Raw genomic sequence first — 27755 nt, 5'->3', positions numbered from 1 at the left:
TATCATTTAAACTACTACTTCAAAAAACAAACAAAACCCCCAATACCCAGGAAAAGGGAATTCACATAAACAGAGACTCACAAAGCAAATCAAATAATAGGTCTTACCCAGACCTGTCCACTTTGATTATCATCAGCCAACCAGAATGAATATGCTCAATAAAACTGAATGTTTCTGTATTTTATAGTAAAAACGGTCAGCTGATTATCACAAATGTTAATGCTAATTAATGCATTTAACTTATTGGAATATTTTACTCAAAAATGTGTAAATAATACTAACCCAAATACCCAAATTTGGGTAACCAAATACCACCACATTTCATGTTTTAAGGCAGATTTTATGTAAACATAACTCACAGCATCTTTAGTTATCAAGGATTATAAACATCTCAAAACCATATTATGAGACACTCAGAAAAGCTGGTTTTCAATTGTGCCATTACCTATTTAAGAGTGAAACACTGAGTTAAAACAATGTTAGTGGTCAAAGAATCATTAAGCAATCCTTGATCATAACTTTCACAGTGGGTGGTCTGTAAAATGATCAAGAATAATACGCTGCATTCCATAGCCACAGAGGTCAGCTTCTGCATACAAATCTTTGCAGGAAGAAAAAGGCCTTCAGAAAAGTGGGCCATTCATCTGAACCAAGTTCAGAGAATTTCCAGCACGGTGAAAAGATATGTTATGCGAGCACATAGATGTATTCAGTGGGGGTAGACGGAACCAGCTACATGTGGCGACTACAAAGGAGCCCTCCCATGGTTCATGAATAAGTCGAGGAAATGATCAGAAAAAAAAAGAGAGAGATGTTTAGACAGATGGCCCACTTAAAATGCCTGAGACAGGGCATAAGCAATTTTAATGAAACTTTAGATCTAGCATATGAATTGTTTCTTATTTCCTCCAGGGAAAAAAAATCTAAAGAAGACAAAAATTCAGCAATTTGCTGAAAAACTCACTCTTAGCAAGTTGGGATGGAAAAAGAATTACAAATACAAGTTTTATTAGTGCAATAAATTCATATAAAATTCTTCACAGAGCCATCAGCTATCAAAATGAATATAAGCATGGAATGAACAGATTAAAGGAATTTTAAACAGAAGTCTACTGCCAAAGCAAACAAAAATCTAAGCCTTATTATGTGAGAACTTACAACACTCCAACATTAAAGTTCATCACTGCAGAAGAAAGATAAAAGCAGCATTTTCAGAGAAGCTCTTCAAAGCTAGAAATTGTCACAGTAGAGGAATAGAATCCTGCTTATATGCAATTTAAAATGTGTACATTCAAATAGATGAGGCTGTGTATCACAAAACAGTGCCCAGAAAGGGTTACAGAACACCCTCAAGTTTCGAGTCATTAGCATTACAAATAACACAAATGACACCTGAATCAGGAAACCGAATACTAATGTTACTTATAATCTTACAGATTTTAATATTATGCAAACCCTATTTCTTGTGCTACCAATCAAAGGCTTCAGGTTCTCAATTTAAATGCTGGGCATGAACAGTCAGGAAAGGCAATGGAGTTTAGCCTCTGCAAGCCCTGGTCATGGACTGACCACCAACCCCAAAAGCCATGTGGCCTTCCAAGTTACTTTTCCTCCTTGTGTCTCAATTTCCTGGTCAGCAAGCCCAAGACAGTAAGAACATTTTCCCCACAAGTTGATTAAAGAAGGTAAAAGGTGTAACACACTCAGATTCGTGCTTGGCACATGAATGCTAAAATAAGTGTTATTCTCATCATTTTCAGAATATGGTGAAATATCTGAAACTCTCCTCTATTATTGCAACCCCATTTTATTTATTTGAGAGAGAGAGAGAGAGAGAGAGAGAGAGAAAGAGAGAGAGAGAATCTCAAGCAGGCTCCATGCTCACCACGGAGCCCAACACGGGGCTCGATCCCACGACCCTGGCATTGTGACCTGAGCCAAAATCAAGAGTAGGAAGGTCAACCAACTGGGCCACCCCAGTGTCCCAACCCTATTTTTAAAAAAATACATTAATTTATGATTTATATACAGTGAAATTCAAAACTGTAAGTTCCATCATTTATCATTCCAATAAATCTGTCCCTTTCCCCAGTAGTTCAACTATAGATTAAAGCTTCACATAAACAGACTCCAAAAACATGCACTCTTGCATGTAGTTTTCTTTTCTTCCTTGCCCAATGCAATGTTTTGAGGCTCATTCACGTTAACAGTTCATTATTTATTGCAGAGCAGTACTCTATGGTACCAGCATACCAAAATTAGTTCATCCTTCTGCTGATGGGCATTTGGGCTATTTCCAGTTTGGGGCTCTTATGAACAAACCTGCTATAAACACTCTTTGTGTGAGCCTTTTTTGAAGACAGAAGTTTTGATTTCTTGTGGGTAAAAACTCTGAGAGTGGAAATGTGAGGGCAACCATGTTTAATTTTATAAAAACTGTCAAAACTGTCTTACAAGGTATTAAAACATATCTATACTCCCCCCAGCAATGGCACTTGCTCCATAGCCTTGTCACCATTTGGTGATGTGTTTCTACTTCTAGTCAGGCCAGTGGCTTAGAAACTTCTCATTACAGGTTAACATGCATTCCCCTTATGACAAATAATGTTGGGCACCTCAATATTAGTGCTTATTGGCCACTTGTTTCAAAATTTTGTCCATCTTTTTAATTAAGATGTTGGTCTTACTGATTTGTGGGAGTTATTTTTTAGAAAGCCTCTATCAGATTTAGGTCTTGTGAATATTCTGCACCACCCCTGAGGCTTATAAATTCTCTTAAAAATGTCTTACCTTCAGCAGTTTTTAAAAAATTAACAGACTTAATTTTTCAGAGCAGCTTTAGGTTTCCAGAAAAATTGAGCAGGAAGTAGAGTTCCTACAAATACCCTCACTCACCCTACCCTGGCTACAGTTATTACCATTCTGCATTGCTGTGGTACATTTGTTAAAATTGATGAGCCAAGGTTGATAAATTGGTATTAGCTAAAGTCCATAGTTTACAGTAGGATTCACTCTTTGGGCTATACATTCTACGGGTCTGAACAAACGTATAATGACAGGTCTCCACTATTAAGGTTTCATATAGAATAATTTCACCTTAAAATTGCTCTGTGCTCTACCTATTTAACTTTCCCTCCATCCCCCTGAATCACTGGCAACCACTAATCTTTATTATCTCTACCATTTTGCCTTTTCCAGAATGCTGTGTAGCTATAATCATACAGAATGTAACCTTTTCAGATCGGCTTCTTTCACTCAGCATTATGCATTTAAAGTTTCTCCATGTCTTTGTGTGGCTTGATGACAGCGAATACCTTTTTATTGCTGAATAACAGTCCATTGTCTGGATGTACCACAGTTTACTTATCCATTCACCTACTGAAGGACATCTTGGTTACTTCTAAGTTTTGGCAATACGAGTGAAGCTGCTATAAACATTGACATTCAGTTTGTAGGGTAGAAACATTTTCAATTCATTTGAATAAATACCAAGGAGTACAAATACTGGATCACATGGTAAAAGGATGTTTCATTTTGGAAAAATACCTGCTAAACTGTCTTTCAAAGTGGCTGCACCATTTTGCATTCCCATTAGCAATGAATGAAAGTTCCTGTTGTTCCACAATTTGGTATTGTCAGTGTTTGGGATTTTAGTTATTCTAACAAACATATAATATCTCTTTGTTGTTTAATGAAAATTTTTAATATGAATAAAAACATACGCATTTTCCCTTTTATGCTCAGTGCTTTTATGTCCTTGCTAAGAAGTGTTCTGACTACAGCAAGGCCCAGAAGAAATATTCATGTTTTGCTTTAGAGGTTTTACAGGTGGACCTATGATTCATCCTTAATTTTCTTGTGTGATGGGAGAGAGAAGGAGTTTCACCTAGTTGTTTCAAGAAGACTTGCATACCAAGTTCTGCAGCTTTGTCCATCGGTTAAGATGGTATTAGCTGTTCTAGATCCCTTTGCATTTTCACAAAAATTTCAAAACAGGTCAATTTCTTCTCCTTCCTCCCTAAAGCAGCCCCCCTAATGGGGTTACGTTTGGGCTTGCACTGAATCTCTTCATTAATGGAGGGACAGCAGACACCTTAACATTTTATCCTCCTATCTACAATAGCTCTAATTTATTTTATATTGTGAATTTCTCTCAGCAAAGTGTGGCAGTCTTGAACCTCCTTTGTGAAAATTATACCTATTTCTTAGTTTTATTAGTTGTATCACAGATTCCTTAGAGTTTTCTTAAGTAACCTATTAAGGTGTCCTGGAAAGCTTCCTTTCCAATCCTTAGGCTTTATTAGTTTTTCATGCCTTACCTACTCTGACAACTGACAGTCTTGAATTTATTTTGTTAAATTATTTGCCTACATTTTTATGCTGTTAAACAAAACTGTTAATTTTTATTTTCTCGTTGTTAGTTCACTGAAACAATTTATATGATTGACTTTTTATCCTGCAACTCTGCTAAATTTATTTCAGTAATTGTGTTATAGATTCCTTAATGTTTTCCATGCAAACTATTGTATCCTTGGTGAATAGAAATGATTTACTTCTCCCTTTCTGATCTCCATGACTTCTTATCTTACTGGGTAGGATCACTAGTATAAAGTTGAATAAAAGACACACACAGAATTCTTTCCTCTTCCCAATCTAAAGAAGACAAACTCCGTATTTTCAGATATATTTTACCCCATTTTCTGTCTTCTATTTCCTTTTGTAGCTCCAAATACATGTAAGTTAGACTTCCTGATCTTATGAACCTAGGTCAATGAGGGTCTCTTCAATGTTGTGAAATACCTTTTCTCTTCAGAGTGTATAGTCTCTATTCTTCTAAGTTTACCCATTCTGCCTTCTGCCAGCACTAACCAATATGCTTTTCAGCCTATCCAGTAAGTTTTCCATTGCAGGGACAATACATTTTACGATCTAGAATTTCTACTTGGTACTTTCCTAGTTTCCAGATCTATGTTTATATTCCCTATTAATTACTTCATTTTGATCTTTAATATTTGAAAATAATTTTAATAACTGTGCTAAAGTCTTATACATAACCCAATATCTTATAGTATCATAGTTGGCTTCTACTAACTTTTTTCTCTTGACCATGGGTCAACTTAATTCTTGAATTGTGTGCCAAGTGAATCGTTTTTTGTACATCAGATTGTGGATATGTTGCAGAGACTGTAGTTTTCCTGTTATCTTCCCCTGAAAAATTCTGATTTTTATTTCAACAGGCAGTTAAATTACTGACTGATCACTGTGAAGTCATCAAGACTCACCTTTGTGTTGTGCTAGGATGTCTTTCTGGTTTTGCTTTTACTGAATTAAAACTCCAAATCACTTATTCCAGAAACAGTGTTTCTCCTAAGACATGATCCTTCTGGGGTTTTAATGGAAAATTCGAAGTGTTTACAAGCCCCTCAAATTTGATGAGGCTCAAATTCCAATCATTATCATCTGTTTGAAAGGCAGCAACACAACTTCAACTCAGTTCATTCAGCATTCCAGAGGGATTCATACACTGGGATTTGCAAAGTCTTCATGCATGCACATATCAGGAATCAATCATCTATTTGAGTGAAGCTAAATTCAGAGATAGAAATCTTCACTGTTGCTCTCTTTTTGCCATGAGATCCCTGCCCAATCTTCAGCAGTTCTTACAATTCTAAGCATCATTCTCCAAGACCTCAAGTCAATAAGATTGGGGCTAACTCCTGAGTTCTACCATGTCCTGATGCGCACATGCAACGGTGACCACCTTCAGGGGAAATGCCATACAAAGGTGGATCTCATCCAGTGTGTTTTCCTTCGACAAACACTCAAAATCCATTAAAATTCTGACTGGTTTTAGTTGTCATCCAGAGCCTTCTAATAATAGTTGTATATCTTCTCCAGAGCTTGCCATTGTTATTTGGAGGAAGGTTAATTGGAAATAAGCTAAATAACCATTACAAAAAGTAGAAATTCTCTATGTTGATTTAACCTTCTTTCACTTGCATTCAAAGGCAGAGGAGGAAATAAAAATAGGAGAATACTGGATCACATATATATACCACTTCTACCAGCCAAGTAGTAGCCCAGGAACACTTGACTTCTGTACACGTTTATTCATGGAACTAAATTGAGAGCAGTCACATAAACATTTTATAATCATGAGAATAATCTTAAAGAAGATTCCATCATGTGAGAAGATACATCATCTCAGCTAATTCCTAAATTTTAAACTTCTATTATGCCAACAGGAAAATAAATTCTTAAATATAAAATACGTAAGTTTCAAAAATCGTAAGCAGTTTTATTGACATAAAGTTCACACACCATAAATTTAACCCACCTGAACTGCACAATTCAATGATGCTTAGTATATTCAGGGTTGTGTACCCATTACCACAGACAATTTTGAAACATTTTTATAACCCCAAAAAGGAAAATCTGGGCCCATTAGCAGTCACTCCATACTCACCTCCCCCTACACCACTACTGAAGTCCCTTCTATTTCAATAGCTTTGCTCATTCTAGACATTTCATAAAAATGGAAACAAAGAATTCGTGGCCTATTATGACTGCCTTGTTTCATTTAGCATAGTGTTTTCAAATTTCATCCATGGTGTAGGAAGTGCCAATACTTCATTTATTTTTTTTTATCACTGAATAATATTCCATTCTATAAATACATCCCATTTAATATTATTTATCCATTCATCATTTTGGAAACATTAGGGTTGTTTCTACTGCTCATTTACTATGGAAAATGTATGAACATTTATATACAACACTTCTGTGAACGTATGATTTCATTTCCCTTGGGTATAACCCTGGAAGTAGAATGGCTAGGTCATGCGGTAATGTCATACATTGTGAGAAACAGCCAAATTATTTCCAGGTTTGCACCATTTTACTCAAATTCCTACCAAGAATGTATGAGACTTTCAACTTCTCCACATCCTCACCAACACTTTGATATTGTCTGTCGTTTTTATTACAGCCACTCTAGTGGATATAAAATGGTATCCCATTTTGGTTTTGATTTGCATTTCCCTAATGACTAACGGTGCTGGGCCTCTTTTCATGGGCTTGTTGGTAATTTGTATATCTTCTTTGGAAAAATTTATATTCATGTCCTTTGCCCATTTTTAAATTGGGCTATCTTTCTATTATTGAGTTATATAAGCATTATTTACATATTCTGAGAAAAGTCTCCTAGCAGGGCACCTGGGTGGCTCAGCTGGTTAAGTGTCCAACTCTTGATTTCGGCTCAGGTAACGATCTCAGGGTTCATGAGTTCAAGACCACATCAGGCTCTGCACTTTCAGTGTAGAGTCTCTTGGGATTTTATCTCTCTCTCACTTTCCCTCTGCCCCTTCCCTACTCACATTTTCTCTCTCTCTCAAAAATAAACATTAAAAAAAAGTTTCCTAGCAACATACCTATGTTTTGCAAGTGTTTTCTCATATTCCGTAGGTTGTGTTTTCATTTTCTTGATGTTGCCTTTAAAGCACTTAAGTTTTTTTCTTTTGTTTCTTGTGCCTTTGGCATCTTACCTAAGAAATCATCCCCTAACCAAAAGTGAACCAAAGCTCTTACTTTTAAGACTGTGATTTTTTTTTTAAGTTCATTTTTGTGTATGGTGTAAGGGGGGAACTAGCTTCCATCTTTTGCATGAAGATAGCCAGTAGAGTTGCTCCAGCAGCATTTGTTGAAAAAATTATACTTAAATACTCTAAATTGCCTTCATATACTTTTGAAATCAACTGATCATAGTGTAATGATTTATTTTTGGACCCTCAATTCTATTCCATTGATCAACATATCTATCCTTATGCCAGTACAACCCTGTCTTGATTACTGTAGCTTTGTAGCAAGTTTTGTAATTAGGAAGTGTAAGTCCCCAGTTTGTTCTTTTTCAAGACTGTTTTGGCTATGCTGTGTCCCTTGCACTTTCATACAAATTTTGTAATTTTTTTTTTTTTTTTGCAAAAAATACAGCTGGGATTGAGAGACAGATGGCACAAAATCTGTATAACGTGTTGGTGAGTACTGCTATCTCAGTATTAGGTTTTCTGATCCATGAATAGGGGAAGTTTATCCAATTAAGTTGTCTTTAATTTATCAACAATTGTTTTGCCACACAAGTCTTGCACATCTATGTAGAAAATTTTAAGCTTAAGTATTGCATTCTTTTTGGTGCTTTCATAAATAAAATTGGTTTGTTAATTGCTTTTTCAGTTTGTATGCTGGTACTGTATCAAAATAAATTTGGTGTTTGTATATCATTCTTATACCTTGCAACCTTGCAAAAGTCATTAGTTCTAATCGATTTTATGAATTCCTGAAGTTCTCTTACATCAACCACTTAACAGTCATGCCGTAAAAGTAACCTCTCCTCTTCCTCACCGCCATCTGTTCAGCAGCCACAAAGCAGCAACCATGTGTGAATGCATCTCCATCCATGTTGGCCAAGCTGGTGTCCAGATCAGCAATGCCTGCTGGGAGTCCTACTGCCTGGAACACAGCATTCAACCCAATGGCTAGATGCCAACTGACAAAACCACTGGGGAAAGAGATGACTCCTTCAACAAGTTCTTTTTTTTTTTTTTAACTTTTTTTTTTTTTAACGTTTATTTACTTTTGAGACAGAGAGAGACAGAGCATGAACGGGGAAGAGGCAGAGAGAGAGGGAGACACAGAATGGGAAGCAGGCTCCAGGCTCTGAGCCATCAGCCCAGAGCCCAACACGGGGCTCGAACTCACGGACTGTGAGATTGTGACCTGAGCTGAAGTCGGACGCTTAACCGACTGAGCCACCCAGGCACCCCGACAAGTTCTTGAATGAGATGGTGAGGTGGGTGCTGGCAAGCATGTGCCCAGGGCAGTGTTTGCAGACCTGGAACCCAGAGTCATTGATGAAGTTCACACTGGCACCTACCACCAGCTGTTCCACCCTGAGCAGCTCATCAAAGGCAAGGAAGATGCTACGCCTGAAGCCACCAGGCCATTGGCAAATAGATCACTGACATTGTCTTGGACTGAATTCAGAAACTGGCTGACCAGTGCCCAGGTCTTCAGGGCTTCTTGGTTGTCCATAGCTTTGGAGAAGAAACTGGTTCCAGGTTCACTGGAAAGTCTGTCAGTTAAGGCAAAAAGTCTAAGTTGGAGTTCTTCATTTACCCACCACCTCAGGTTTCCACAATTGTAGTTGAGCCCTACAACTCCATCCTCACTACCCACACCACTCTGGAGCACTCTAATTGTGCCTTCATGGTAGACAATGAGGGCATCTATGAAGGTCACAGAAACCTTGATATTGAGTCTACAACCTACACTAACCTAAATAGGGTGATAGGTGAAATTGTGCCCTCCATCATTGCTTCCCTCAGATTTGATGGAGCCCTGAATGTTGATCTGGCAGAATTCCAAACCAATCTGGTGCCCTATCCCTGTATCCAATTCCCTCTGGCTACATACACCCGTCATCTCTGCTGAGAAAGCCTACCGTGAACAGCTTTCTGTAGCAGAGGTCACCAACGAATGCTTTGAGCAAGCCAACCAAAGGATGAAATGTGACTCTCGCCATGGTAAATACAAGGCTTGCTGCCTATCGTACCATTCCCAAAGATGTCAATACTGCTACTGCCACCATCAAGACCAAGCATACCATCTAGTTTGTTGACTTGTGCCCCAGTGCCTTAAAGCTGGCATTAATTACCATCCTCCCACTGCAGTACATGGTGAAGACCCACCAAAGAACAGTGAGCTGTGTGCATGCTGAGTAACACCACAGCCACTGGTGAGGCCTGAGCTCACCTGAACCACAAATTTGACCTAATGTATGACAAGCATGCCTTTGTTCACTGATATGTGAGTGAGAGTATGGAGGACAGTTTTCTGAGGCCCGTGAGGACATGGCTGCCTTTGAAAAGGATTATGAGGAGGTTGGAATGGATTCTGTTGAAGGAGAGGGTGAAGAATACTAATGTTAAAAATCTCACAAAGGTTCTGCTCTTACAGGAAAGCTTATTCTATTTTGCACACTGAAAAGCTGTGCTCTAATCAGTTAGTATGTATGTACCAGTGTATGGTCTCATATACAATTACGGACCTACGCTTTAAAACACAATGCTTTGGGGCCGCCTGGGTGGCTCAGTTGGTTGGGCAACTGACTTCAGCTCAGGTCATGATCTCATAGATCCTGAGTTCAAGCCGTGCGTCGGGCTCTGTGCTGACAGCTCAGAGCCTGAAGCCCGCTTCAGATTCTGTGTCTCCCCCTCTCTCTACCCCTCCCCTGCTCACACTCTAGGTCTCTCTGTCTCTCAATAATAAATAAATGCTAATTTTTTTTTAAAAATAAAAAAAATAAAAAAAATAAAAAATAAAACACAATGCTTTGTTACAGACCCAAGCTGTCCATTTCTGATGGGTGTGAATAAAGTATTCCCTGTCTTAAATGAAAAAAAAACAAAACACAATTTTATTTTGTAAATTCCTTAAGACTTCCTACATATAAGATCATATCATTTGGAAATATAGTTTTAATTCTTCCCCAACTTGACACTTTTTATTTTTCTTGGCAAAGTGGCGTACTAGGAACTCCAGTACAATGCTCAACAAAATTAACAAATATCCTTGTCTTATTCCTATCTTAGGAGAAAAACATTCAGTCATACACTATTAAATACAATGTTAGCTGTAGGTTTTTAAGAAATGGCCTTCATCAGTCTGAGGAAATTCCCTTCTATTCTATTGTGGTTTTTACCACAAAAGGCTGCTGGATTTTATCAAATGTTTTTTTTTCTGCATTTATTGAGATAATACTGTGATTTCTGTCCTTTATTAATAGGGTTTATCACATTGACCAATTTTTGGATATTAAGCCAATTATGTATTCCTAAAACAAATCTCACTTGGTTACAGAATAATTATGTTATATATTTCTGGGTTCCATTTGGTAGTATTTTGTGGAGGATTATTGCATTAACATTTATGAGGGATTTTCATCTCCGGTTTCCTTTACTCATAACATCTTTATCTGATTTTAGTATGATGGTAATATTGCTCTCATAGAATGAGTTGCAAATGTTTCTCTTCTCTATTTGTGGAAAAGTCTGTAAGGAATTGGTGTTAATTCCCTTCTGAACACTTGATTGAATTCATCAGTGAAGACTTCTGGTCCTGGGCTCTTCCTTTTGGGAAGTTTTGTGATGACCAATTCAGTCTCTTTCAGGTCTATACAGACTTTCTGTTTCTTCTTGAGTCCATGTCAGTAGCTTGCATCTTTCCAGGAATGTCTCCATTTTATGTTACCTAATTTGTTGGTAAATATCTGGTCAAGTTATTCCCTTATAATCCTTTTTAATTCTCTAAGGTCTGTATGCATACACCCTCTTTCATTACCATTTTTAACTGTTGGAAGTCTTTTTCTCTTACAGTCTTCTGTAAGATTTGCATTTCTGTTGATCTTCCCAAATACTGCTTTTATTAATTTCCTTTATTGTTTTTCTATTCTCTATTTCATTTATTTTCATTTTAATCTTTAGTATTTTCTTCCCTCTGCTAACTTTGGGTTTAGTTTGCTCTTCGTTTTCTATTTTCCTAAAGTGGAAGATGACGTGATTGGTATCTTTCTTCTTTTTGTAACATCTGTGTTTCTGGCTCTAAATTGCCCTCTAATAACCACTGCTTTAATGCATCCCATAAGTTTTTGAACCATGTTTTTGTTTACATCCATTTCAAAATATTTTCTAATTTCTCTTGTGATTTCTCCTTTAACACACTGGTTTTTTAGGGTTGCTTAATTTCCACATATTTGTGAATTTCTCATTTCCTTTATTGTATATTTCTAATTTCATTCAGTTGTGGTTGGAGAAGATACTTTGTATAATTCTAATCCTATTGAATTTACTGAGTCTTGTTCTATGGCTTAGCATATGATATGGTCTTTTCTGGAAAATGTCACACATGCACTTGAGAAATTGCATACTCTGGTGTTGTTGGGTGGATTGTTCTACATATCTGTATTACATCTATTTGGTTTATAGTATTTTTCAAGTCTTCTACTTCCTTGTTTATCTTGTCTAATTGTTCTATCCATTACTAAAAGTGGGGTATTATAGTTTCTAACAATTGTGCTATGTAATCCTATAAAATATCCCTTTTTGTCTCCAGTAACAATTTTTGTCTTAAAATTTTGTCTGATATTAGTATTAGTAATAACAATATTAGTATTGTAAATATAATATTTGTCTAATAACTCTCTCCTTTTATTTTCAACCTATTGTGTCTCTGAGTCTAAAGTATTTCTATTAAGGGGAATCCTCTTGCACTGTTGGTGGGAATGCAAACTGGTGCAGCTACTCTGAAAACAGTGTGGAAATTCCTCAAAAAATTAAAAATAGAATTACCCAGGATGCCTAGGTGGCTAGGTCAGTTAGTGTCCAACTCTTGATTTCGGCTCAGGTCATGATCTCATGGTTCATAAGTTCAAGCCCCACAACAGGCTCTGTGCTGACAGTGCAGAGGCTGCTTGGAATTCTCTCTCTCCCCATGTCTCTGGCCCTACCCTGTTTGTGCTCTCTCTCTTAAAATAAACAAACTTGAAAAAAATAGAATTACCCTACAACCCAGCAATAGCACTACTAGGAATTTATGCAAAGGATACAGGAGTGCTGATTCATAGGTGCACATGTACCCCAATGTTTGTACCAGCCCAATAATAGCCAAAATATGGAAACAGCCCAAATGCCCATTGACTGATGAATGGATAAAAGACATGGTGTGTGTGTACACACACACACACACACACACACACACACACACAAGAATACTACTCGGCAATTAAAAAAGAATGAAATCTTGCCATTTGCAACAACATGAATGGAACCGGAGGATATTACGCTAAGTGAAATAAGTCAGAGACAGACAGATTTCATGTTTTCACTCGTGTGGAATTTGAGAAACTTAACAGAAGACCATGAGGGAAGGGAAGGGAAAAAAAAATAGTTACAAACAAAGAGGAAGGCAAACCATAAGAGACTCTTAAATACAGAGAACAAACTGTGGGTTGATGGGGGTGGGGGGGGGGTCGGGCAAAATAGGTGATGGGCATTGAGAAGGACACTTGTTGGGATGAACACTGGGTGTTATATGTAAATGATAAATCATGGGAATCTACTCCTGAAGCCAAGAGTACACTGTATAGACTATGTATTAGCTAACTTGACAATAAATTATATTAAAATATAATAATAGAAATACCCTATTGTAAAAAGCATCCAGTTCAATCTTTGTTTTGTTTTTGTTTCTGTTTTTTTGAGAGAGAAAGAGAACAAGTGAACATGGGGGAAGGGCAGAGAGAGAGGGAGAGAGATTCCCAAGCAGGCCCTGAGCTGTCAGCACAGAGACTGACATGGGGCTCAAACCCATGAACAATGAGATCATGACCTGAACTGAAATCAAGAGTTGATGTTTAACTGAATGCACCAGCAGGTACCCCCGATCTTCTGTTTTATCTTGTCATTTGCAACCACATGGAGAGTGCTAAAGAGTATAATGCTAAGTGAAATAAGTCAGTCAGAGAAAGACAAATTAGCATATGATTTCACTCATGGGTAATTTAAGAAACAAAACAAATGAGCAAAGGGGGGAAAAAAGGGACAAACCAAGAAACAGACTTTTAACTACAGAGAAATGATGGTTACCAGAAGGCAGGGGAATGAAGGGAAATGGGAATTAAAGAGTATACTTATCAGGATTTAACAAAATAAACAACGGAAAAATTTAAAAATAACAATAAAGCAGGTCTATTGTAGAAAGCATACAGTTTGATCTTGCTTTTTACCCATTCTGCCAATATCTACCCTTGATTGGCATGTTTAATCTATTTACATTTAATATATGCATCAAGTAGGATTTACATCTCTCATTTTAATTTTTGCTTGTTATAGGTTATGTCTTTTTTTGTTCTTCTATTCCTCCATTACTGCCTTTAAAAAAAAAATTTTTTTTAATGTTTATATTTTGGAGACAGAGCATAAGCCAAGCCAGGGAGGGGAAGTGGGAGAGGGAGACACAGAACCCAAAGCAAGCTCCAGGCTCTGAGCTGTCAGCACAGAGACTAATGCAGGGCTCGGGCCTACAAATGGTGAGATAGTGACCTGAGCCAAAGTTGGATGCTTAACTGACTAAGCCATCCAGGTGCCCCTGCCTTCTTTTGTTTCAACTGTTGTACCATTTTAATTCCCTTAATGTTTCATTTACTATTTTTCATTTTTTTAAATGTTTTTACTTATTTTTGAGACAGAGAGAGACACAGCATGAGCAGGGGAGAGGCAGAGAGAGAGGGAGACACAGAATCTGAAGCAGGCTCCAGGTTCTGAGCGGTCAGCATAGAGCCCAATGCGGGGCTCGAACTCATGAACTGTGAGATCATGACCTGAGCCAAAGTCGGACACTTAACTGACTGAGCCACCCAGGTGCCCCTCATTTACTATTTTTAAAAGCAGTTTTCTTAGTGGTTACCTTGGGGATTACAAATTAGCACCTTACATTTAAACACTATAGCTTGGATTAATGCTAACTCAATTGCAATAGCATACAGAAAATCTGCTCCAATATATCTTAATTCCTCCACCCTTACATATCTTATTGCCATAGAAATTACATCTGTATATATTGTGCACCTACCAACTTACAATTATAACTACTGCATTAAGTTGACTTTTTAAATTTTTTAAAAAAATATTTATTTGAGAGAGAGGGCATACAAGGGGGAGAGGGGCAGAGAAAGAGGGAGAGAGAGAATTCCAAGCCTACATGGGGCTCAATCCCATGAACCATGTGATCATGACCTGAGCCAAAGTCAAAAGGCAGATGCTTAACCAAATGAGCCACCCAGGCATCCCCCTACCCCACTTTTTAGAGACATGCTTGAGCAGGGGAGAGTAGAGGCAAAGAATCTTAAGCAGGCTTCACACCCAGCATGGAGCCTGACCACAGAACTAGATTTATGACCCTGAGATCATGACCTGGACCAAAACCAAAAGTTGTACACTTAACTGACTGAGCCACCCAGGCACCCCTATCTTTAAGGGCATTTGTCTATTAAATAAGAAAAAAGATGTACTAATCTTTAACCAGTGCTCTTTATTACTTCATGTGTATTTGAGTTTTGGTTGGATAGGTCTACTAGCAATGGATTCTCTTGGTTTTTGTTTACCTGGGAATGTCTTCATGTCTCCTTCATTTTTTAAAGGATAGTTTTGCTGGATATAGAATTCTTTGATGACATTCTTTGTGTTTTTATTTTCCTTCAGCATTTCATTTATATCATCAAGGCTCCATTGATTCTGATGAAATGTTAACTGCACAGGAGGAGTCATTTTTCTCTTGCCGCTTTTAAGATTCTGTTTGGTTTTGACAGTTTGACAATAATGTGTGTAGATACAGAACTTTTTGAGCTTCTTCTAATTTATCTACTTCTTGAATGTACAGATTAATGTTTTTCATGAAATTTGTGATGTTTTTTGCAATGACTTCTTTTTCATTTTCTTTTTTTCCAGTAAGCTCTATACCCAAAGTGGAGCTTGAACTCATGACCCCAAGAGTCACATGTTCTACTGACTGAGCCAGCCAGGCAATCCCAGCTATGGTTTATTCTTTCCATTCCTTTATCTTTTTTCTCCTCTCCTTCTGGGATTCAGCATGTATGCTGGTACATGTGATGGTGTCCCATGGGTCTCTGAAGCTCTGTTCATTTTTCTTTTCATTCCTCACACTAGATAATTTCAATGTATTTTCAAAATTGCTGATGGTTTCTTTTGCCAGGTCAAACCTATTGTAGAGTTCTCTCTAGTATACTTTTTCATTGTAGGCATTGTATTTTCATCTCTGGAATTTTTATCAATATTTTCTATTTAGTGAGACATGGTTGCCATACTGTTACTTCTTTGTATCTGGTTTCCTTTAGTCCTTTGAACATATTTTTAACAGGTTATTTAAGGTTATGGCATAATAAAACACAACATTTCAGCCACCCTTCTGAACAGTTTCTATTGATTTTTTAACCTGTAAAAGGGACATACTTCCATATTTCTTCATGTCTTGTAACTTTTTATTGAAAACTGGATATTCACATAGTGCAGCTAACCTGCAAATGAGATTCCCTTCCTTCACACTTCACTCATGCTGCACTCTTTCTCTAGCAGTTTTCAGGGCTAATAATCATCTGTTTAATGTCTACCTGTTCCATTCTATTTTAAGCTTCTTAAATGGAAGGAATTGCTTTGTTATTACTCTAAGCCCAAGCAACTTACCACAAGGCATGCTATTTGTTATTTTTGGAATAATCTAATAACTCTAATTCTGAAGGTAAAAAGTTATTACCATTAACATATATATTCAGGAATTTATTCTACCAAAACAAAGTGACCTTTGTGAGGTAGATGGTCAAGATACTGGTCATCTAGACCAACATTACCTAGATTCAGGGCCACTTATGACACATGGGCACTGAAGGTATGAAATTAGAAATTAGTCTGACACACTGTGTGAGGCCACAAATTCTAAAGAGTACTAAATCATAAGTTTTTTTAAGTAAAATAAAAAGATAGTATAAAAGAAAAAATAGGTTAATTCGAAGTTTATCCTATAGATTAATGCAAAAACATTAGTGATTGTATAGGGGAGTATTAGGATACTTAAAGAGGTACATGTCAATATATACTTTTTTAATTAACAGTGCTTTCAAACAACATGGGTTATTAACTAATCTACGTTCTTGCTTTCCATACACATTTCTTTATATTTCTTGGACTATTCCAAATTTCATAATATTCACGGAACAAATTTCATTGAAACTATTATTTAGAATAAAGATGGAGGGGCGCCTGGGTGGCTCAGTCGGTTAAGCGTCCGACTTCGGCTCAGGTCATGATCTCGCAGTTTGTGGGTTCGAGCCCCGCATCAGGCACTGTGCTGACGACTCAGAGCCTGGAGCTTGTTTCATATTCTGTGTCTCCCTCCCTCTCTCTGACCCACCCCTGTTCATGCTCTGTCTCTGTCTCAAAAATCAATAAACATTAAAAAAATTAAAAAAAAAATAAATAAAGATGGAAAGTAGCTCTATAAAGACAGCTCAAGTCTATTCAATTCAAAGAATCAAGATCTAAACATACTAATTTCCATCTTTACTAATCTATCATTATTATTGGATTATTTAAAGACAAAGTAGCACAGGGACAACTCATTTTACTGCACTCTGCTTTATTGGGCTTTGCAGATATTGCTTAAAAAAAAGGGGGGGGGGCGCCTGGGGGGCGCAGTCGGTTAAGCGTCCGACTTCAGCCAGGTCACGATCTCGCGGTCCGTGAGTTCGAGCCCCGCGTCGGGCTCTGGGCTGATGGCTCGGAGCCTGGAGCCTGTTTCAGATTCTGTGTCTCCCTCTCTCTCTGCCCCTCCCCCGTTCATGCTCTGTCTCTCTTTGTCCCAAAAATAAATAAACGTTGAAAAAAAAAATTAAAAAAAAAACAAAACTGAAGGTTTGTAGCAACCCTGCCTCAAGCAAGTCTATCAACACCACTTTTCCATTTGCTCACTTTGTGTCTGCTGCATTTTGGTAACTGTCATAATATTTCAAAGTTTTTAGATTTGTTACAGTGATTTCTGGTGGTTACAGCTCATTGAAAGTTCAGATGATGGTGAACATTTATTTGGCAATAAAGTATTAAAATTAAAGTGTGCACATTGCTTTTTTAGACACAATGCTTTGCATACTTAACAGATTACTGTATAGTGTAAACATAACTTTTATTCACATTGGGAAACCAAAAAATTCATCTGACTGGCTTTACTGCAGTATTTACTTTACTGTGGTAGGCTAAAACCAAACTCGCAACATCTGTGAGGTAACGTCTGTACTGAAGTAAATGGATAAATAGCTATTAATGAACACAATGCCCAAATCAATCACCTACAAGAGACTTTTAATTTCATTCTGGTAGATTACCTCATCCATCACCAAATACATAAATTACTACAGTATATATATTTAAGTACATACACAGAGAAAAGAACATAATACTGAAAAATGAATTATTATCTTCAAAAGATATATTTTTCCATTTGTACTAATTCCATTGCTCTTTTGAAATGTTCCTTGTTTAAATCTCTCTAAATCCCCTTTAAATATTTTTTTGGAACCAGGAAAAACATAAATATATACAAATATTCCTCCATTACCTACAGAAAATTGCTTTACACAGATCAGCTAACTTGGGAGTTTTAATAATAATCTTTGAATTATGTAAATTAATCGTTTGACATTTTACTATGAATGTAGTGATGGTGTTGACTTAGTTTCAATTCAAAAATCAAGGATTTCATTATCCTATAAAACATATTCAGAGTTCAAAGTATTTAAGGGGGGTTAAACAAAATGCAAACATTTAATGCAACATTAAGCATGTGAAATAAAAACTTGATTGCCTAAAGAAAGCATGCTATGCTGTTACCCTGGTGACAGGTTAAAAAAGGGATTGTGAGCTGAATAGCTGTATGATATGAAATTAAAATGTTTCACATTGAACAATCCAAAATGAATTGGGAAAGGTTAGAGTAGAGGAGAGAGAAATCAATTCTCCAATGGCAGTAGTGAATGGGAAAGAAGTATGAATAGGATTTGCCAGTGGGGTGCAACAGCTGCCAAATATCCTGCAGCCAAAGAATTACAATAATACTGATGAAGTGTGCAAGAGCTTCTGGAATCATTGCAGGGAATGGAGAAATTCTCCTACAATAATGAGGCCATTCTGTCTTCTGTTCAGCTGGTATGGTGGAATCAAAGAAAAAAATATTTTAAAGTGTAACACTTAGCAAAAAATAATGTATAAATAGGCCATCTTAGCCATTAATAGTGTGTGTTTGAACTCACGTAGATTTCTAAATCACCCAGGACGTGGTCATATTAAGTAACAAAAAATACTGTAACAGAGATAGTAAAAAGTAAGGCAGGCTTAAAGGTTAATGACTGAATTAACATTTTCTCCCCTTTGTTGCTTTTAGGAGACTTATTTGCTCCAATCAAAGTAGGCATTTCCAAAGGCAAAGCATGGCTATGTATGTTTGTGAATATATACCCAAAGTATGATTTTTTTAATTATATAATCAGTTATCAGAACATCCACTTCATTCTCATAATGAAGTAGTTTACCTCAGAACATATATGAGACAAGTATGATAAAAAGTTGTATTTTATTGTCACAGATGGTATAAATCCATTAATAATGTGTCCTTTTAAACTCAGAGACACTTCAGTAAAAGAACCAATTGCATCTGTGCAACAATACTAGCTTTTCCTTGGGAACTATTTTCATGTGGCTGCTTTTTTCTATGTTTCTTTCCCTACTTATCTTTCAATGATTGTGATATTTTAAAACCTCAAACTTTATCATCTAATTGAAAACTTAGTAACAGATAAGAGAATTATAAATCCACAACCAGGAAAGGAAAGAAGCAAGGAAAAAAACCCGAGATAATTGCATCTGTCAGGTAAAAATCACTAAAGAATTGATTCTCTGTTTTATCAGGAAGCCAGAAGAGGAAAGAAACTACAATATGAGTGAGTCACGTGAATGTAACTTTCCATTATGCCACTCTGGCTGACACTGAAACCCACGGCAGGCTCTGTAGCCCATCTACATACCTGATACATATACCCGACACATTCCACGGAGGATCAACTCCCAGAGGCGGTGATACACTGACTCCACATAGCCAAAGCAATCTCTCCAAAAGTGAACCCTACGTATTTTAAAACCTTCCAGGCTAAAGTCTTTTCAACAGTGTTATCGTTGGCCACAGTGAAGGAGTTCCCTTTCCTGAGTCTTTCGCCTTTGCTCAAATCTCAAGAGAGACATTAGAAGCTTTAAGTAGAAACCAGAGAGTCAAACGGTCTTGTTCAGCCCCATGCAAATCACTCAGGATAAGCACTTAAAAAAAAAAGTCAGAAATCATCCGATCTAACACTGCTGTTCTCAGAGGAGGAAACCGGAGTCAAAAGTTGAAGCATTTGTACAGAGACTTGGGCCACCTGTATACTTGGAAGTGGTGCTGGCACCAAAATTCTGAGTCCTGCCACCTCATTCCGGGCTGATGCCAACTGGACCACACCGAGCACGGACATTTCAGTGCCAGCTGAAGGAGCCAAAAGAACCACAGATGACATAATTTTCCTAACCCCAATTACTAAATAGGGGGGACTGCCATAAACAAAATAAGCTAGACAGAGGTGCCTGAGTGGCTCAGTCGGTTAAGCAACCTGAGTCAAGGCTCAGGTCATGATCTCGCGGTTCATGGGTTTAAGCCCTGTGTCCGACTCTGGGCTGAAAGCTCATAGCGTGGAGCCTGCTTCAGATTCTGTGTCTCCTTCTCTCTCAGCCACGTCCCTCCTCACGCTCGCTCTCAAAAATAAACATTAAAAAACAATTCTCAGGATTTATCAATTTTATAAGAACAAGGTTTTCTACAGATGTTAATTTTTTCAAGTTGCTAATATTGTATAGTCTTTGAAAACCATTTTTTCAAAAACTATTAATACAGAGAAATGTTGACAACACAACATGCTTTAAAAAAAAAGACATCCTTTCAAGTAGCATGGCCCATTTTCTGTAAAATCAAAATAACACACTTCATGTACATACATAGAAAAAAGGCAAATCCTCCTAAGAGTTTCTAGAACTTATAAGCTGCCATTTCTCTCTCCCCACCTGTTCTCAAACACCCCTCAATCCACCTTCAACCACCACTTCCCACACAACATTCCTGAACAATGCCCTCATCAAGGTCCCCATGACCTCCACATTGCTAACTTCAACAGTCAACAGTCACTCTTCAAATCATGTATGTCAGTTGAACACGTCTTCCTCCTTGAACCCTTTCTGCACTTGGCTCTCTCAACTCCACCCCAGACTAATTTCCTGCTGGATCTGCCTCTCTTCCCAACCTGTTACTGTGGAGTGTTCCAGGGCTCAGGCCTAGGACCTCTATGCCTGACCAGCTTCCTGGCTTCTACTCTTTCCTCCTTATGGTTGTTTACAATATTGCAACCACAATGCTCATTACTACACATGGTACAAGTTCTTTGCTCGAGACTCTGCAATGCCTCCCCATTTCATTCAGTGAAAACCGAAGTCCTTACAACAGCCTACCCAAACCAACTCTAGCCCTACTAGGGGAGCTTGCTTACTCTTCTCATTACATTGGCCTCCTTGCTATTTTTCAAACAGGTGGGGCATACTTTGACCTCAGGGGCTTTGCATTTGCTGTCTCCACTGACAGGAAGGTTCTTCTTGGAGATATTCATGTGACTTGCTCCCTTCCACCATTAGGTGTCTGCTCTAAAGTTCGTCTTCTCATCCTGCTAATCTTTCTTGCCATCCACTTCCCTGTGATCCAAATTAAAACTCCCAACTACCCTATACTCCACCTCCAGGATAATCAATAATCCATCCCTGTTTATCACCAAAATATTTATCATCATTATCATTCTCATATCACACAGTTTTACTGACCTGTTTTGTCTATCAACCATCTGCTAATTAAATGTAAGCTCAATGGGGGTAGGATTTTTTGAAATCATTTGTTCCCTGCTAATTTATCTAAATTTTCTTTTCGAAATGTTTATTTATTTATTTTGAGGGGTGGGAGGGGCAGAGAGAGGGAACAGAGAGAAGACCAAGCAGGCTCCATCCACACTGTCAGCACAGAGCCCAACACAGGGCTCAATTTCACAAACTGTGAGATAATGACCTGAGCTAAAATCAAAAGTTGGACTCTTAACTGACTGAGCCATCCAGGTGCCCCTAAAATATCTAAATTTTCTAACTCAACTCTTATAATGATCAACAGATGATATTAAAAGACATGTGATTATACTTAATATCTGTATACTATTCTTTTATTCAAAGTGGAATGGAAGAACACACCCTTAACACAAGAAAAAAATATTTCCTACCAACTGCCAAAGTATCTGTTAATATTGAAATGCTCAAGGTATTTGTTAGCTAAAAATAAAACAAGCATGCATCATAACCATTACCCTTGAAATGGAATCTTTGTCATTAGAAATTCTAAAAAAGAAAATTGGGCAAGGATAGCTAAAATTAAATGGGTATGTTAAGTATTTTATATCTCATTTGACATTGACAAAAACTCATTAAGAACTACTAATTATCTTCATATTGCAGATGAGGAAATAGAGTCCAAAAGAGATTAAATAATTTATCCTAAGATAATAGCTAGGGACTGGCAGAACCAGGGGAAATCCAAGTCTCTGGCACAAAAGCTTTGCTCTTAAACATGAAACTGTACTAGAAGCTCTAGCAGAAAGGAAGGCATGGGGTAATTAGAAAATGCGGAGGCCACTTTGGTTACTCAACATCTATCTCATACCAGAAAATCATTCCAAGACAATCATGATAATCCAATTCCCTTTGCAGTTATTGGCTTACGAATGGGCAGGAGACTTACTTTTGGTCAATAGGAACTGAGAAGTAGCTGGTTGAGGATCATCTGGGAAAAGTTTGCTCAGACATAATCCTTTGAATCCTATCTAGATTTGACTTCCAAAACTCCCTACAGCCATCCTGCTATCACAGCGTTATGAAAAAGCCACACGGAGAAGAAAGTGAGGCTAAGAGAACTACAGAAAAGTAGCATCAGCAGATAACCATACTGAACTTTATCTTTTCTCTTCTCCGAGCTTCTTGTTCACTGTGAAGCAAGAACGACTATCAGTCTGAATCAATGGCTCTGTTACCTGTATCCAAAAGGATCCCAAGTGATTTAAAAGGTTATATGATTGCCCCTCTTGAAATCAATTAAAAAGGTATTACAGGGGCGCCTGGGTGGCGCAGTCGGTTAAGCGTCCGACTTCAGCCAGGTCACGATCTCGCGGTCTGTGAGTTCGAGCCCCACGTCAGGCTCTAGGCTGATGGCTCAGAGCCTGGAGCCTGTTTCTGATTCTGTGTCTCCCTCTCTCTCTGCCCCTCCCCTGTTCATGCTCTGTCTCCCTCTGTCCCAAAAATAAATAAACGTTGAAAAAAAAAATTAAAAAAAAAAAAGGTATTACAATGGATTTTTTTACAACTAGGAAGAATTATTACAAAAGAAATACAAATACTAAAGTGGTCAAACTCCTGGTGATAGAAAGAATGGTGGGTGCCAAGGGCTTGGGGCAGGAGGTGGGTGGGCAGGTGAAGAAACAGGATGTTATTCGAGAGGGTGGAATTTCAGTTCTACAAGATGAACACCTTCTAAAGATCGGTTGCACTACACTGTACATATAGCTAACACTAATGTACTATATACTTAAAAATGGTTAAGATGATAAATTCTGACATTTTTTTACAATTAAAAAAATAAATACAAATATCATTAGCTTCTCTTTATGAAATGAATAATCATTTTAAAAATGAGAAAAAGGTCCCATCCATAATACAATATATAAACCAAAGAATAATAATACAAAAACATAAACTATCCAAGAATAACAAGAAATCTACTCTTACAATAAAAAAAATTATAAAGCTTTAATGAGAGAATCAAAGAGACTTTGATAAATAGTCACATTTTCTGAAAAACCTCAACATCTGATGTCTATTCTACTCAAATTTATGTAGCTTTAAGGCAATTCTAATATTAAAGTGCTTTCAAAGCTCAGCCAGAAGAATGACCAATAAATTTTGGGAAGAAAATAATAAATTATTAATATAAGGGTAGAATGACAAATGCAAATGAAGAGAAAAATTTGGAAGTAGACCCTAATGTACTTAAGAATTTGGCATAGGATGGGGCACCTGGGTGGCTCAGTTGGTTAAGAGTCCAGCTCCTGATTTTGGCTCAGGCCATGATCTCATGGTTCTCATGGCTGAGATCAAGCCCTGCATTGGGCTCTGTGCTGACAGTATGCAGCCTGCTTGGGATTTATTCCCTCTCCCCCTCTCTTTGTCTCTCCTTCAACTTCAAAATAAATAAACTTTAAAAATAAAAGAATTTGGGGTGCATCGTGGCTCAGTTGGTTGAGCATCCAAACTTTGACTTGGGTCACAGTCTCATGGCTGATGAGTTCAAGCCTTGCATCCAGCTCTGTGCTGACAGCTCAAAGCCTGGAGTCTACTTCAGATTCTGTGTCTCCCTCTCTCTGTGCCCCTCCCCTGCTTGTGCTCTGTCTCTCTCTCTCAAAATAAATAAACATTTGTGCTCTCTCTCTCTCAAAATAAAATAAATAAAATAAATAAACTAAATAAATAAATAAATTTTTTTCAAGTAAATTAAAGAATTTGGCATAGGATGAATGTGACATTTAATAATCAATGAGGAAAGAACAAATGAATAAATGGGACCAATTCTAAGAAAACAAAGAAAAAAAGAGACAAACCAAAGGACATACTCCTAACTATAGAGGACAAATGGGGGGGGGGGGCGTGGTGAGAGATGGGTGAAATGGGAGATGGGGATTAAGAGTGCACTTGTCGTGAGAAGCACTGAGTAATGTATAGAAGTCTGAATCACTGTATTGTACAACTGAAACTAATATAACAATGTATGTTAACTATGCTGGAATTACATTTTTTAAAAAATGGAATTGATTCTACTGGTTAACTATATGAACAAGCAAAATTAGATCTCAACCTCCTATCACTTTGCAAAATAAGCCTGAAATATGAAACACCAGTGTAATAAAGAAAAACTATAAAAGAATGGAAATAGAATATAAGTAAATACTTGATATAAGGGTTTTTTAAGGAAAAAAAAAAAGCAAAATAGGGGCACCTGCCTGGCTCAGTCAGTGGAATGTATCACTCTTGATCTAAGTGTTGTGTTTTGAGTCCCAAATTGATTTGACTAAATTAACATGGAAAACACACCCTACTAGTGTCTCATTTGCTGGACTGTAAGATAAGACACCTCATTTTTTTCACTAAAGATAATCAGACCCCAATTTCTACTTTCTTGTCATATTCATAGCTACTTGATATAAATAAACAAAAAAGGCCATTTCTTATTCTTAATGATTTTTGCTTATCTATAAAACACTTACTTAGTTTTATACAATATAAAATTCATTTATTTTTTTTTTTAGTTTATTTATTTATTTTGAGAGGGGGGGGGGGAGGGAATCCCAAGCAGGCTCCATGCTGTCAGCAAGGAGCCCAATGTGGGGCTTGATCCCATAAAATCATGACCTAAGCCAAAACCAAGAGTCCAACAACTTAACTGACTGAGCCACCTAGACGCCCCTTATTTCTTCATAACAAATCAGGTAAAAGAATTTGGGTATTGAAATATAATTACACAACATCAATTATTCTCACAAAAACTTACGAAAAACATTATTCCCATTTTAGTGGTAAACTTAAGTTTAAAGTAATATATCTAAGGTCACATTACAATAAGTGGTACAGTTATGACTGGAAACCAGACTTCTAATTTTAAATTCTATTTTTTTCCACTAAACCACAGAATGTATTTATGTAACATATGCATATCTACTTAGACGTGTGTGGTGTGGTGGGGGGGGCTCTGCACACATGCACGCAAGTCACACAAATGAAAGAGAAGGAAGGAAAGAGGAGGGGAAGGGATGTGAGGGCAGCAGGAAAAGAGAAGGGAGAGCGGAAGTAGGGAAGGGAGAAATGGGCAGAGAGAGGGAGTGCATGAGTAAGCACACACTCACTGTTAGTGACTAAATGTTTGTGTCCCCACTTCAAAAACTCCAATGTTGAAATCTAATGCCTCATATGATGGTATTTGGAGGCGGCGGCTTTGGAAGGTAATCAGGTTGTGAAGGTAGAGCACTCATGAAAGGGATTATGCCCTTATAGGAGGAGGCCAGAGAGCTAACTTGCCCCCTTCCCACCATATGAGGATATAAGAAACAGGCCTTCAGCAACATAAAAGAGAACCCTCACCGGAACCCAGCCAGGGCGGCCCCCTGATCTCAGACTTCCAGCTCCAGAGCTGTGAGCAATGTTTGTTATTTAAGCCACCCCGTTTATGGTAATTTGGGAGAGTGGCCCAAACTGAGACACTCATATGTATTTCTGTCTTGCTATCTTTGGACATACAAAGAGATACTACTTTATTTGAGAAGTAGGTTGGAATATTTTATAAATAAAAGGCTACCAAATCACAATGAAGAAACTCTTTTATAACATACACATAAGTGAATGCCAAATGAATTCAAGAGTTAGATGTTGCTGATTTTCTCAGAAGTTCACGTTTAGGAATCTGAACACATTCTCTGGGAAATGGAAAAGTACAAAGAAAGAAAGAAAAGGAAGCAAACAAGCAAAAACAAGCCACAAAAATATATATGATGAAATTACTATAAATCTGCAGTAAAATATTTTTATAAAACCCATGGAATCAACATTTACTTTGAAACACCTTAAAATAGTTTCAATATACCTCAGTGTAGCTACACTATGAGGACTGACATGCCAAAAGGAGTCAAAGGCTTATCCTGAGCCATACCCCCTGCCAAATTCTTACAACACACAAGGTTAAGTGAATGCAAAACAGCACTTTGCTAGGGAAGAGAGACCTGGTCACCAGACTTCCACCACCAGGGAAGTTGGTACAGCTCTCCCAAGAACTAATAATCATTACATGATAAATTAGCATAACAGAAAGATAATAATCATGAAATTAGAAAATGTTAGTGATAAAGCTCAAGAAAGCCTAGTTGACTATTTACTTAGCTACCAGACCTAACCAAAGAAAGCAACAGGTGTAGAAATAACAGTGGGAAGGACAGAAGTACAGAAGTTTAGAGAGAGCACAGTGGCGTTCTCACTAGCGCCTGAGAAGCTTGGGATGGCAGAGGTGGACTTGAACAAGAATAAAGAAAGGAAAGGGCCTTGCTCAGAAAGGTGACTCCTGACCTGTGAACAAGCATTTAGATCCAAGGAGAACAGGCATATCTTGAACAAAACTAAATGAAAGATTACTATAAGGGACTAAACTGTTTCCTTTACTCTTTTTTCCTCCAATCATTATCTGTTAGTGCAACAAATTATTAAACCAAACCACACTGCAACAAAATCACTCTCCCTTCAAATAACATGAAGTGATTGTTTAACACAACTTTCAAGCATTCATTTCTGTCAAAAGAATAACTGACATGACAATTAAAAATAATTATCATGTACTTCTGTAAAAACTTAATTGTGTTTGCCAAATTTTTTTGCGGTCATCCTGAGAAAAATTGCCATTGTTCTGACATTAATGTTTTGTTGGTTTTTTTCTTCTAAAAGGCACTGCTATCTTCTTACTATCCAAATACTATGGGTACATATCATCAGTGTCTTTTTCCAAGTCATAAATGATGAAAGAATAAAATCCATAGAGATATTGGGAAAATAAGATCAGCAGCCAAAACAAGCCACACAAAGGAAGGGCTGAGGGCTACTGGATCTGGAAGCATAAACATTACATGAGCACACCCATGATGGAGAAATGTGCAGCCACACCTGGAGGCTTGACTCTTAGACACCATTCCCAAGCCAATAATGAAATCATGCTTCGTGAACCAAAATGTAAAGATTCAATCACCTAACATCAACTTTGATGTCAGGGACCTTTTCGGCAAACAAGCAAAAATAACTTAGATTTACTTCGTTTAAGTAAGATTATACTCTGCCAAAAAAATCAATATATTTTGCTAGATATTACAGGTCTCTGTTGTCATGGGTAATACT

At 37.4% G+C, this 27755-nt stretch overlaps 1 protein-coding gene, 1 long non-coding RNA gene and 1 pseudogene across 8 annotated transcripts in view; 2 read left to right on the top strand and 1 right to left on the bottom strand.

The window, feature by feature from the left end:
• PCCA (propionyl-CoA carboxylase subunit alpha) overlaps positions 1-27755 on the bottom strand; it is a 417069-nt gene that overhangs the window by 148709 nt on the left and 240605 nt on the right. The gene's annotated exons all lie outside the window — the stretch shown is intronic.
• On the top strand, positions 8431-10214 carry LOC122484473 (annotated as a pseudogene).
• On the top strand, positions 22748-23155 carry LOC122484479. The gene is made up of 2 exons (XR_006297581.1): positions 22748-22879; positions 23116-23155. It is a non-coding gene; the product is annotated as an uncharacterized LOC122484479 (long non-coding RNA).

Source organism: Prionailurus bengalensis, chromosome A1, assembly GCF_016509475.1.
Source record: "Prionailurus bengalensis isolate Pbe53 chromosome A1, Fcat_Pben_1.1_paternal_pri, whole genome shotgun sequence".
Taxonomy (NCBI): domain Eukaryota; kingdom Metazoa; phylum Chordata; class Mammalia; order Carnivora; family Felidae; genus Prionailurus; species Prionailurus bengalensis.
Note: the sequence above shows the minus strand (reverse complement) of the source record. Positions and strands in the feature narration are given on the sequence as shown.